This window comes from Wolffia australiana, chromosome 10 (genome assembly GCF_029677425.1).
Source record: "Wolffia australiana isolate 7733 chromosome 10, ASM2967742v1".
In the NCBI taxonomy this organism is placed as follows: domain Eukaryota; kingdom Viridiplantae; phylum Streptophyta; class Magnoliopsida; order Alismatales; family Araceae; genus Wolffia; species Wolffia australiana.
In genome coordinates this window covers 11010127-11021387 of record NC_135844.1, presented here as the reverse complement: position 1 = coordinate 11021387, position 11261 = coordinate 11010127, and the positions used below count along the sequence as shown (strand labels likewise).

Below are 11261 nucleotides of genomic sequence, written 5' to 3'. Positions count from 1 at the left end.
TCACTTATGGGTTTTCAGAACTCTTTCAGGACACATAAATAGGGATCTGACTTCCCAAGAAGTCCTCGGAAATCTTTTAACATCAACCCGCAGACCGCTAACCCGCAGACCGATTCCTCTATTAAATTAAGAATATTGAGACTTAAAGTTGGAAGCCTGTATGTATAGAGACATGGCTGAAAAGAGAAAAGACACAAACATTTTAAGTGACATCGCGCCAGACTAAATCACCATGCACGCAATGAGCTTTCATGTTGATTTGACGTAGAAAATATTGTTCCCACGAGTCAGTATGTAAAGAGTATATGAAATAGAAAACTCCATTTATATGCTAATGAAAGTGTTCTAAATGATTCAATCGTAGCGTAAAAGACTATAAACTTGTTTATGCATGTAAGAATACTGATGATTCATCCATAACAGAGTTCAAACTGAGCATTAAGCATAGATATTTTCCTAAAGATGTGTTATTTCCCAGCGTATTCCTGTGGACAAAGACTTTGTCTTTTCCTTTTTCAGAATCCTAAATTTAGTAAGATTTTAAAATAATTTAACTCAGTGATTTCTAATAATGATGAATGTTTTTTTCTTTTACATAATTTAATATTTCAGTAATTCGGATGAAAGTAAGAATTTAGAGTCACTGTAGTATGTTGGTAAATAAAAATGATAAATAGATTTGTTAAAGTGTAAATTTTAATATCTAAGAAAAGTGCCCCTTTAATGGAAGAAAATTATTCATTTTTGACAGAATGGCATATGATTTTACATGTATCTTTGAGTTACAATAAGTGTCCTTCTAATTTGTAACATGGAAAGTTTTACTTTCAGTTGAAGTTTAATGGTTACATGTAAATACTATTATTTAGATTTATTTTCCAGTTGAATTGTATCCCCTTGTAGGATAATGAATGCTCCCTTAGAATTTATGTCAACTTACAAACATAATGGGGGGGTCACATTTTTTGTATTAAATAATGTGATAGCTGCTGGGATTTGTGGGTTCTACTGAATCAATCCAACTTCGATTTCTCAGCAGAATATTGTTCCTTCTTAACCGGAGATATGTTTGACAACCAAAAACATAGAAAATTATAATACCTTAGCACGTATCAAATCAGTGAGTTCTTGGTCCCTTGAATGAGTATATTCAACTCGTTCAGTTCTCTGGCCTCGAGAAGTATCTAAATGATCTTCAGGTCATAGAATGTTCGCATCGTTCCCTCAAAAATTTTCATAAAAATCCCTGAACATAAGAGTATATCCAACAATATTGAAAATTTTTATATGTGTGTCTTTGCTAATTAAAATTGCATGATACATTTAAAGCCCAATAATGTTTACCAAGCAACCTTATCTGCATGTATATTAATTGAACTACGATTTAGTTTCTTTAACTAAATTGATAGGTTGATTTTCTAGGCCATAGGATGCTAAGCTCCAGCTCTTGCTCTAGAAAATAAAGCCACATTTCTAAACTTTGTATTACCCTTCATTTGCACAAGACTCCCAAATGAGTTACGAAATATTAAATTTGAAGCCAAAATTGGCCATTCTAATTAGTACTGATGCGCGATTAAGTGTTAATGCATATACATTCGTCGGGAAAACCATCATGAATAGGAATAGATAATTCTGTAGATAATCTAGAAAGATGATCTGCAACAGTATTATCTATCCCTCGTTTATCTTTTATTTCCAAATCAAATTCTTGCAACAGTAAAATCCACCGAATTAATCTAGGTTTGGTTTCTTTTTAATTCAGTAAAAACTTTAAAGCTGCATGATCTGAAAACACAATTATTTTACTACCTAAAGATAAGAACGAAATTTTTCTAGGGCAAAAATAATAGCAAGCAATTCTTTTTCAGTAGTTGAGTAATTTACTTGTGCTCCTCCTAGAGTCTTGCTTGCATAGTAGATGGCAACTAGCTTCTTATCCACTCTTTGTCCTAAAATTGCTCCCACTGCATTGTCAGAAGCATCACACATAATTTCAAAAGGCTTACCCCAATCTGGAGCTTGCAAAATAGGTGCTTGAATTAGAGCTTCTTTAATCTGCAAAAAGGATGCTTTAGCATTTTCATCAAAAACAAATATTGTATCTTTAGAAAGTAAATTAGTTAAGGGTTTAGAAATTTTAGCAAAATCTTTTATAAATCTTCTATAGAAGCCAGCATGCCCTAGAAATCCCCTAAGTTGCTTTAGGGTTGTGGGCAGGGGGAGGTTCTTGATAACCTCGACTTTGGCCCTGTCCACCCTTAGCCCATCCTTGCTGATATGGTGGCCTAGGACAATTCCCTCCTCCACCATAAAGTGGGATTTCTCCCAACTTAGAACCAGATTGTTCTGTACACATATCTACAAAACCTTAGTTAAATTAGATAGACAAATATCGAATGAGGAACCAAACACTGAAAAATCATCCATAAAAATTTCCAAGCAATCCCCTACTAATTCAGAAAACATGGCAGTCATACACCTTTGAAAAGTAGCTGGAGCATTACATAACCCAAAAGGCATTCTTTTAAATGCAAAAGTACCTACTGGACATGTAAATGTTGTTTTCTCTTGATCACTTTTGTTAATTTCAATTTGATTATAACCTGAATATCCATCTAAAAAACAATAAAAATTTTGACCTGAAAGTCTTTCAAGAATCTGATCAATAAATGGTAATGGATAATGATCTTTCTTAGTCACAGAATTAAGCTTCCTATAATCAATGCATACTCTCCAACTAGAAGCTACTCGAGTTTGTACCTCATTACCATTTTCATCTTTAGTCACTGTTATTCCTGTTTTCTTAGGTACTACATGAATAGGACTTACCCATGGGCTATCTGAAATGGCATAAATAAAATCAGCTTTTAGCCATTTCATGATTTCCTTTTTAACAACCTCCAACATGTGCGGGTTAAGTCGCCTTTGGGGTTGCCTTGTTGCCCTAGAATTTTCTTCTAGAAAAATTCTGTGCTCACAAATATTTGGACTGATGCCTTTAATGTCATCAATTGTCCATCCTATAGCAGATTTATAAGTACATAAAGACATTCAAAAGCTCTAATTCTTGTTCAGATGATAACAATGATGATATGATTACTGGAAAAGACTTGCATGGTCCTAAATAAGCATATTTCAGAGATGATGGTAAAGGCTTAAGTTCAATTTCAGAATGCAAAGAAATATTTGTTGGTATGGAAGATTTTTCAGTCAAACATTCATTAGATTCACAAGAAAATAAATCATAAGAGCATGGATCAAAATCAAAATCATCTTCTTCTACCAACCCTAGAAAGCAAACATCTTCACTTGTGTCTTTAGGGTATTTCATTAATTTGGAGATAGATAGTTCAATTTTTTCATCTCCTACTTTAAGTTCCACTGTACCCTTATCCCAATCCGTTGTGGCTTTCGCCGTAGCTAGGAATGGTCGACCTAAAATGATAGGGGCATGGCTCAAATTTCTTGTTATTTTCATATCTGCAACTATGAAATCAACAGGAAATTTACAATTCTCCACTTTTACTATGACATCTTCTAATTTTCCATAAGGTTGCCTAATTGAACCATCGGCTAATTGTAATTCAAGAAAAATAGGTTCAAGCTCACCAAATTTAAATTTATCATACAAAGCTTTAGGCATTATGTTTACACTAGCTCCTGAATCAAGAAGTGATTTACTAAAAACCATGCCTCCTATTTCACATTTAATGAGAGGAGCACCCGGATCTCTTCTTTTTCTAGGAATATCATTCAATAAAATTGAACTGTTATTTTCAGAAAGTTGTACCCTTTTCTGCTTTCTAGAAGGTGTACATAGTTCCTTCACATATTTTGCATAAGAAGGAATATTTTGTATTGCCTCAGTCAGTGGAATAGTGATGGTTGTATTTTTAAATATTTCAAGCAAATGAGAATTTTCAGGTTTTTGCTTGGATATATTTAAAGCACTAGGAAATGGAATGGGTGGTCTATAATCAATTGGATTAGGGTCTGCCATTCGTGGATGCCTTTCCTCATCCTGGCCACCCTTATCTTGTTGATCATTTTCCATCTCTCCATTTTCTTTATCTTGATGCTCCGACAATCCTACATTTTTTTTATGAGTATCTAACAAAACCTTCCCACTTCGTAATTTTGAAATCACACTCACATGTTCATCATTAATCATATCTTCTTCAAAGCCATGTAAAATATTATTTGTAAAATCATGACATGATGCAACATTATTATTTTCACCAATGCAAGATTCATTTAAAATTTTGGAAGACACACAATATGATGATTCTAAATTTCTATCTACACACAACATGATATTTCTAGGATTTATATTAGGTTGGGTAGGGGGTTGACCTGGATGTCCTTCTCTTAGAAGGATTTCTTCTGATTTACCTTTCATCCTGAGAGCAGGTTGTTGTGCTTGAATCCCTTGTCCTCGCAGAGCATCTCAATTTCCTTCTTGTGCTCTTCTAAAGTTTGCATCAACATCTTCCTTTCCTCATGCATGCTTTTTCTCTCTTCCTGCATTTCCCTGATAAAATCCATTAAAGTAGAGTTAGTGTTGTCATTATTGTTGTTAGCACGAGAGTAAAAGGGCTTAGAAAAATTTTGAAAATTTTGCTGATATGGTTGCGTAATTGCTTTGAGGGTAAATTGTTGTTTCCTCCTTTGCTCCAATTTTGATTAGGTCGTGCATTCCATTGGTTTTGACCTGCATCTTGTCTCCCAAATACATTAACCTGTTCAACCATAGGACAAGCCTCATCAGAATGATCTTCACTAGAACAAAAACAACAAGGGTTGTTAGTGGAATTGTTGCCCTCGTTTGCATTCGCCTTTCCTTTAGACTCCTGCAAAAAAGATTTAATATCATTGCTCATATCTTTAACTGTTTTACCAATATTGCTCATTTCTCTTTCTAGCTTATCAATCTTGATCTCCGGTTCAACTGCCTTGACGTCAATGATTCATCCACGCTTGGGACCTGCACTTCGGTTAGTGTACGAAAAACTTTGACGGTATGTCCAATCTTCTACTAATTTTTCCATCAATTTCATGGATTCATCTGCATGGGTATCAAGGAACATTACTCCACTAGATATATCCACTAGATGCCTTTCTTGATCATTCAATCCACCATAAAAAATTTCAACCAATTCATGAGATGGTATGCCATGATGTGGGCACTTCCTAGTGAGTGACATGAATCTCTCCCATGCTTCTCCTAGAGTGTCAGTTCCTTGACAAAAATCTCTTATATGTTTCTTAATTGAAGATGTCTTTCCATAAGAAAAGAATCTCTTTAAAAGCAAGCTTGCATTTCACTCCAAGATTGAAATTCTTGACCTACCCCTTTAAACCAATCTTTTGCCCTATCTTTCAAAGCAAACTGAAATAACCTTAGTTTGAGAATTTCCTGAGGAACACCTGCATAACTATAAGCAGAACAAATCTGGTTATACTCTTCCAAAAACTCATAAGGCTCCTCATTAAATCTTCCATAAAATGTAGGCAATTGATTAATCATATTCGGGTCAATTCTAAAATTAACATTTTCTGGTAAAGGAGCAGATATTTTAGTGTAGGTTTCACTCTCTATAGGGTCAGAAAATTCTCTCAACCTCATTCTTCTAACACCCTGTTCAACCCCAAAATTTTGATTATTCTCCATTAAGTCACAAAAATGCTGATTTTCACCTTAGACTTTCAAAAATACAATCAAAACTAGGAGTTCTACTAACTGTTTCAAGATTCACGAGATGAGGTTTTAAAGATCTCCTACCGAACATGCAATGTTAAACACATCAATATAAAAAATAATCAGTTTTGATGAACAAGAAAAATTAATTATGCAATGATGAATTTTTTTTTTTCAATTTCACTATTTCATCAAAATTCACAAAATAATTGCAAAATTCAGCTCAATCCAAGACTTAATATAAAAAATAAAGAGTAATGAATCCACACAGAATAATTTAAAAATTCAAACCGTGCATCCCCGGCAGCGGCACCAATTGATAAGCCGAAAAATCACGTAAAATTACGTGGTCGTTGCGCTTTTTAGACTTATGCAATAAATTTATAATTCCCTTAATGGCTAAATAAGAATATAGAGCAAGCAAGGGGTCGATCCGCAAGGAGGCAACAATTCAGAATTTTCAAACAATTTTTATGAATCAAGTCAAGTAATTTTGAATTTTGCAATATTTAATTCAATTAATATTAAATAATATTCTTAAAATAATCAAAATTAAGTAAAACTTAATTTTGATTTCGGTCAGATAATTCCAGATAAGAACATTATTATTATTTTAAGCTCATAAATATATAAATTATTAATTTCCCAATTTAATAAAATTTATAATAATTTTCAGAATTAAAATTGGGAATTTAATAATCAAGAAAGTGATTTTTGAATTGGAGTTCAAAATGGATGAATTTTCGGTTCAAATTTTATTTTGGGTTTTTATATATTAAATTAAATTCCTAAATAATAAAAACCGAAATCTAGAGAGAGAAACAAATCAAATTAACCTAGAGAGGGAAAGTGAAGAAATTGGGGAACGCCCCAATTTCGACCCTAAATTAAAAATGTAATGAAGCAGAAATGTCCTAAAATGATTAAGAATTAATTATCAAAAGTCAGATCTCGAATCCAAATCAAAAAGAAGTGCTGATGCATTCAAAACATGAATCTAGGGCATGTACATTTCGCCCATGCCAAGGCGTTTTCGAATCGTTCTAGAAGATGATCAAATACAATTCAGAAACTTACAAATTTGATAAAGAGATCCAGATCTGACGACTTCCAGAATGCCTCCTGTGTCCTTCCTGGCCAATTGCTTGGGGAGAGACTCCAAAAAGTGATTTTCGCCCTTTTCCAGACCTCCATTTAAAGATCCAACCGTCTGGATTGTAGAGGGGGAAAAGACGAACCTACCCTCAAAATTTCAGGCCAATCAGACATGTAGATCTCAAGATATCAAGGTTTTAGTGAGAAAAAATCTGAGCCCTTGGATTTATTTATCTCTCCTCCAATAAGCTTGGAAATGGCGCGTTTTGATTGGCTAGCATGATTATTTCTCGTTTTCCGCTTTCTCGGATCACGCCCTGACACGTTGCTGTGCGCGTCGTCCGCCCGCAATCATTGGCAAGTGATTTCGTCATTTGAACGGCTAGGAATTCTCCACGTCACCCTGAAATAATAAAAACAAAAGAAAAGGACAAAAGGTCTTTTTTAAAAAAAAATATATATTTTTTTATTCTCTTAGCCGTAATCTTTGACCATTCTTCTCTCTTTTATTTTAAATCATAAGCCGCTATTCTTCTCTCTCTTCTCTCTTTAAATATTTTAAATCATAGCCACTTATGTTGACTATTCTTCTCTCTCTCTTCTCTCTTTTATATATTTTAAATCATAGCCGCTTATGTTGACTATTCTTCTCTCTCTCTTCTCTCTATTGATTATATAATAATAACCACTCATTCTCTCTCTCTCTTTATTCTTATTTAAATAAATATATCCATTTATTCGCCCGGGCGAATGACGTGGATACTCCTTAGTAAATATTTAAATATATTATAAATGCCAAATAAATAATATATGTGTTATTTAAATATGTAAAAATCATTTCTTGGCTATATAATGGTCAAAAAATTATATAAAAATATGGAAAATTCCATAAAAATCATGGAAACACTTACCAACCTTTAGCCAAGTATTTAAAACCCTGTAAAAAATATTTCTTCACTGAAATGAAGTTAAATTCCATAAAAACGATAAAAAATCAGAATTAATAATAAAATGAAAGGTTAAATGATCTATCTTTATTTTAATATGATAACATGGAAATATAGTCATTAAAACACATAAATATAATATAAAATTCATTAATTAATCATGTTAATTTGCAAGTTATCATTTATGTGATGACCCAAATATATGGATTCAAGCTGTGTAAATTGTGCATGTTAAATTAAGGACAAAAAATAAAATATATTTTGGATTATGTGATGTAATCTCACATTTTGAATGAGAATGAACATGATCCTAGGTTTTATTCATAAAATTTTAGTGGGCGGATAATTATTTCCATAATCCTCTCTGTAGAGGACGTTCAACTTATTTTGAATTTTGTTGTAATCTTATCCTTGGTATGAATGACTTCCAAAGTTCTCCCCCGAACAGATTTGGAAGAAGCAACTTATGTATCGTGCATGCTTTCTATAGAGACAGATCAAGGAGGTAGTTAAAAATCTCCAAATCCATATGCATAGAATCCAACACCAAAAGAGTTTCAGGATACAGAACTTTTAGAGAGGTCTCATGTTGCTGATACCTGGAGTTCAGATTTCTAAAGAGAAATTACCAGACCCTCCTAATCATATAGTGTTTATGTAGAAAATTCCATATTTCTATGTTATTACATCCATCCTCATCACAGTGCTATGAACAAGGACTGGTGTAACATTGACTCCAAGTATCAGGAGCAGATTCAAGCCGAGCATGAGATGAACACTAGATAGTCCAGGACATAATGGTTAAGGATTTATTTCTGATTCATAGATGATAGGGTCTAAAGGCTAATGATTAAATAAATACCATTTTTTTTAGACCTGGATCTTAGGGGATCCAAATGTAGATTAATGTTCACGCTAATTGGACGTATTGTCTTAGAAGAGTTCCAAGAGGAGTACCACTTTAGATTTGACAGCAAAGCTTCCAAGAGGAGTACCACTACAGACTTGACAGAAAAAGCTGATTATATTTTTTTAATTAATGCTCTTTAAGAGCCATTAGGGTGGAAAAAATTCATCACACCCTTTTAATGTGTTCCGTAAATTTCTATACATATTCTGTTGTTGAGTAACTACAATTGTGTTATACAACATGAGAAAGGCAGATAGTGTCATCTAAAGTAATATAACTTTCTGAGGCAATTTACCTGATTAGGGTATTATGTCTAAAGTAAAATTCATAATGGAAGAGTTTCATTGACTCAATATATAGTAAATGAATCGAAAAAGCTAATAGCCCAAAGCATATAGCAACTATAGAGTGCAAAAAGTTTGATATCCAAGGATGATTATCCTTTTTCCAAAATAGGGATTATTGGAACCATATGTTCCCTGGAAGACAAATCATCCATGTCACATCTTTTTCAATATTAATTGATAGAATATATTGATGTAACACATGTGCATACTTAGAATCAAGTATGTAAATATATGCGACGATTGGGTGAATAATAATGACATTAGATTGGTTGGTTACTAGTATTTAGACAGACGATGAATATTAGTACTTAGAGGATACTCAATGACACCAAAATATTCAGACATATAAGCATTTTTTAGCCCCGCTCCTGTGACGAGTATGGTTGATCTTGCACCAGTGAAAGTAGCGGTGCTAAAGAAAGATACTGGGTGCTCTTTGGAGAAGTTCACTTAGTTGATTCATATGAACCACTGAATGATTTTATACCTCATATCAGTCCGGTATATTTTTGTCACAGTTATATCAGTGTTCCTTACAAATGGGACATAATATAGACTTTGGAGGTAGATGATTATATTTTGAAAATGTCTCTACTTTAAGAATGTCACCAAGTCTCTACTTTTAAGGGATTCTGAACTGTCTTAGTTTGGACGTAGCAAGAGGCCTACATAGGTGATTTTGTTGTAAATATGGAATTATCGTTGTCATTATCAGAGAAGACTTACGCAAGGAAACAAAGTGTTTATTTTCCTTTTCCGTGTTGATGGAGTGCTTGTTGCATATCAAAGTGAAAGAGTGATAGTTATTCCCAAGCCCAACATATCGATATTGGAGAAGGTGTAAGAAAGTCTTGACTCCCCAATGTATGTTTTTCTTTAATTAGAAAGGTTCTGCTTTATATGTTTGTGTTGATCCTCTCTTTTCAATGGAAAGTTCATAGGACCTTCACGGCTCTCGTGTATTTTGTTTCAAAAAGCTCAAACAATCAAACAATATATTTGAAAATGTTGAAGAACAACACCGTGCTTAAGAGGAAAAGTAAAACCCTTGGTATTTAACTAAGGCACGCAACAGATATGGAACGCGGTTGAATCTTGAATAGAAAGGACAGCTTTACTCCACATTTCTTTCGACAATAATTTATTGGCCTCGATGGAAAGATTTCATAAGAATTTCGAAGGTTGATTTTTCCTCCTGGATTAGCATCAGACGACAATAGATACCAATCCTCTTCATTTAAAGTCATTCTCATCCAGTACCTAATTACAGGAGGATGGAAGCGTTGTACGTTTGCATTAGTACAACGATTAACTATTACGTGAGACTATGGCTAGTCGAACAGAGCATGCGGCTGATATTCACTATCATGACGTGCCCAACTTATGTAAATATTTAAAAACGAGTGGCTTCTCGCAGGATAGCTGTAGGCCATCAAGAAATGTTGGTCATGTCAAATTAGGTTTTTGAAAACATTTTATGAAGTTACGCATTAATCCAAATGTACTCCCCCATCGTCTAGATGTCTTCCAGCTTTCGTCCGTAACTCTGCTGTAGGATCAATGGTTACTCCGGTAAATTTAAAATATACGGACGAGTCTATTTCCGCAGGTGTTACTTCATGCGTTACCCCATTCTGTGGCTGAGCTATCCCCAATATTTTAAGCTTTCCAAAACTTAGACAATACCTCGGCGTATTTTTATTCATAGCGACCGCATAGATTCTACGGGACATAGACAGTAGTACAACTAGGTACAAGAGAGCAAATGAAGCCCCATCCAAAGAGAGGAAATACAAGTCCTCATCTATCTAGCTACTTCTATAAATCAATTCAACCATTAATATCTTATATTTATATGTTTAGTTTCCACGTCCTCGTACTGCAGTGGTCGTACTACAAAGCCAGGGCGTGACTCGCTTTCGGCCTTAATGCACTTGAGTTGGGACGGCCTACTTTGGATTAAACTACTAATGTCAACGCTCTTGACGAGGCAAGAACAAGCTATGCCCCATCTGAAACGGGTCCTTCTAATTCATGGATAACAGGGTTAATTCTCCAAGCCATTGGTTAGCCCTTCTTCCAACCCGCATTTACCTGTTGTAAGGAGACTGAAAAATCAATTTTAAGCGAGTTCCATGACAGCAACTACACCTTTGACGTCCTCCCTTGGTTTACAATTTTGTTTCTGTCTCTCTCTCCACGAATTGCCTCAAGCAATTTATCTTTGTTAATCATGCAAAGGCTGGGCATGCAGCCTCGAC

The 11261-nt window shown here is 34.2% G+C and overlaps 1 pseudogene; it reads left to right on the top strand.

Annotated features, from left to right (window-relative positions):
- Positions 1 to 5172: 5172 nt before the first annotated feature.
- On the top strand, positions 5173 to 5269 carry LOC144709013 (small nucleolar RNA R71; annotated as a pseudogene).
- Positions 5270 to 11261: the final 5992 nt, after the last annotated feature.